The sequence below is a fragment of the Nannospalax galili genome, unplaced genomic scaffold, assembly GCF_000622305.1.
Source record: "Nannospalax galili isolate Female #2095 unplaced genomic scaffold, S.galili_v1.0 scaffold11, whole genome shotgun sequence".
Taxonomy (NCBI): Eukaryota; Metazoa; Chordata; class Mammalia; order Rodentia; family Spalacidae; genus Nannospalax; species Nannospalax galili.
This window is the reverse complement of record NW_008330735.1, coordinates 5,938,312-5,940,593: the sequence shown is the minus strand read 5'-3', so window position 1 is coordinate 5,940,593 and position 2,282 is coordinate 5,938,312. Positions and strand designations below refer to the sequence as shown.

The following is a 2,282-nucleotide window of genomic DNA, read 5'->3' as shown; positions in this document are numbered from 1 at the left end:
AACTCATTAAATTTTATGAGTTACAGGGTTTATACCGATTTCAATATTGTATAACTGTATTAATTCAACTGTGGACCTAAAACTTTATAGCCACTTTTGAAAAAGATGTATTTTTGCTCTGGAAATTGTTATTGAATATGTCAATTCTGATGTAATGAAATGCTTCTAATTATATGATTATTAAATAATTAAAAAAGAATAAATCTTACTATATTAAAAATTCAAATACAAATATATTTCAGAATAATTCATAATAATAACGACTTGAAAGCTGGGTAAACCTATAAATATGAAAGGTAAATTATTGTGAAGTTAAACATCAGAATACTATGCTTTATGTAACCATTAGAAGTGTTAGTGTATGTTAATTTGTTATGGGGGTATGTTTATTGTATTTTTAAACATTTTTATTGAGCTTTCCCACTCAAATCCACACCCCCTCCCCATCCATACTTCTCCCTATCCCCCCACCAAACCCTATGCACTCTGCCATACATGATGAGTCCTATTCATTCAGGTGTTTGTACCCAAATGTCCTACAGTGTAAATACGTCCACTGGAGTCTAGGCAGCCATCCAGTGGTCGTATGTAAGTCATACTCTCCCTAACCCAGTAGGAATCAATCTCAAATAGTTCTCTGTCTAGTGCTGATCTGCCACCTATTTCTCACTTCCGCTTTGGACCCTTGTTTAATTGAACTAATATGGGTCCCATGCTCAATGCCACCACTGCCACAGGCTCACATGAGCAAGCCTCCAGTGGTCTGGAAGCCTCCATCTTCCTGTGTTCATGAACCAGCCCTGGCTCTTACGATCTTTCCGCCTCCTCTTCTGCAATGGTCCCTGAGCTGTGGGTGGGTGAGGTTCCATGTAGGAGTCCCATCCTACACTCTACAGTCTCTTATTCTCCAAAACTTGGCCATTTGTGGCCTTCTGTGTGCATTACACTCTGATGTACATGGAAGCCTCACTGGTGGGAGTTGAGGAGTCCATTAGCCCTCTCTCTACCCCTTATTCCACTATGTTCCATGAGCCTTAGTTGTAGAGATTTGTCTGCAGATATATCACCTGGTACTGGGCATCTCTCAGACATGTTCTCTGTGGCTGACCAGATGTGCAACTCTGAAGTAGCCTCCATCTGTTGCCAAAAGAAGCTTCTTTGATGAATGCTGTATGGCATGCATGTCACTCTAAGGGAGGTCTTCTATCTGGCACTGCATTCCTTGCCGAACAGCTCCCAGGTATACATATGCATTTACATTCAGACACTTTATGTACATTTCTCAAATGGTTTCTAAGGCATAACTTTTCTTTTTTGGTGTCCTAGCCCTCCAAGATTCACTCATTTCCACTTTTTTTTTTTTTTTTTCCCAATCCGGCTTCCCGCCTCCCTCCTTCCCTAGTCACTTTTCCCTAGTCCCCCCAGTACCTCCTGACTCTAGCTATCTTTCCTCTCCTGACTTTCCTGCCTCCCCTACACAATGGTTCCTTGCATGTCCCTCCCTCCTCTCCTCCCTGCCAATTACTCCCACTTTTTCCACCTCAGGTAACATCTGTTCCTAGCTATCCTCCTTTCAGGTTGTTTCTTTTCCTTTACCTCCATGTATCCTTTCCCTTTACCCGGCTCCTGGCTGTTTATTGTAATTTTAAGACATCTCTATCACATCCCACTGGCTCTCCCTGAAAGTATAGAGTATAGGGGCTGGAGAGATGGCTCAACAATTAAGAATGCTTGCTGTTCTTCCAGAGAACCCAGGTTCAACTCCCAGCACCCATGTAGCAGTTAACAACTGTCTGTAACTCCAGTTCCAGGAGATCCAACACCCTCTTTTGGTCTCTGCAGGACACTGAATGCATGTAGTCCACTTATATACATGCAGGCAAAACACTCATACACATAAACTATCTTAAAAAAATAAAGTATACAGCTGTCTGTAACTCCAGTCCCAGGGGAATCCAACAACCTCTTCTGACCTCTGCGGGCATTGCACTACACGGTGCACTTACCTACATGCAGGCAATACACACATACACATAAAATAAAAAAAGAAAATAAAATTTTAAAAAAGTATAAATCCACAGAAGATCTGGAAGTACCAAAATATTCATGATTTATTGCTGGATCCTGAGAGTATTTACTTACATTTTTTAATCCTATGCTTGCTTGTCCTTTCAGATTTCTTTCAGTAAACAGCTAAGTATCAGACTCTCATAGACTGCTCTATACCTATCTATCTATCTATCTATCTATCTATCTATCTATCTATCTATCATCTATCTATC

The 2,282-nt window shown here is 40.6% G+C and overlaps 1 protein-coding gene across 1 annotated transcript in view; it reads left to right on the top strand.

Annotated features, from left to right (window-relative positions):
- Ccdc73 (coiled-coil domain containing 73) overlaps positions 1–2,282 on the top strand; it is a 180,938-nt gene that overhangs the window by 101,863 nt on the left and 76,793 nt on the right. The gene's annotated exons all lie outside the window — the stretch shown is intronic.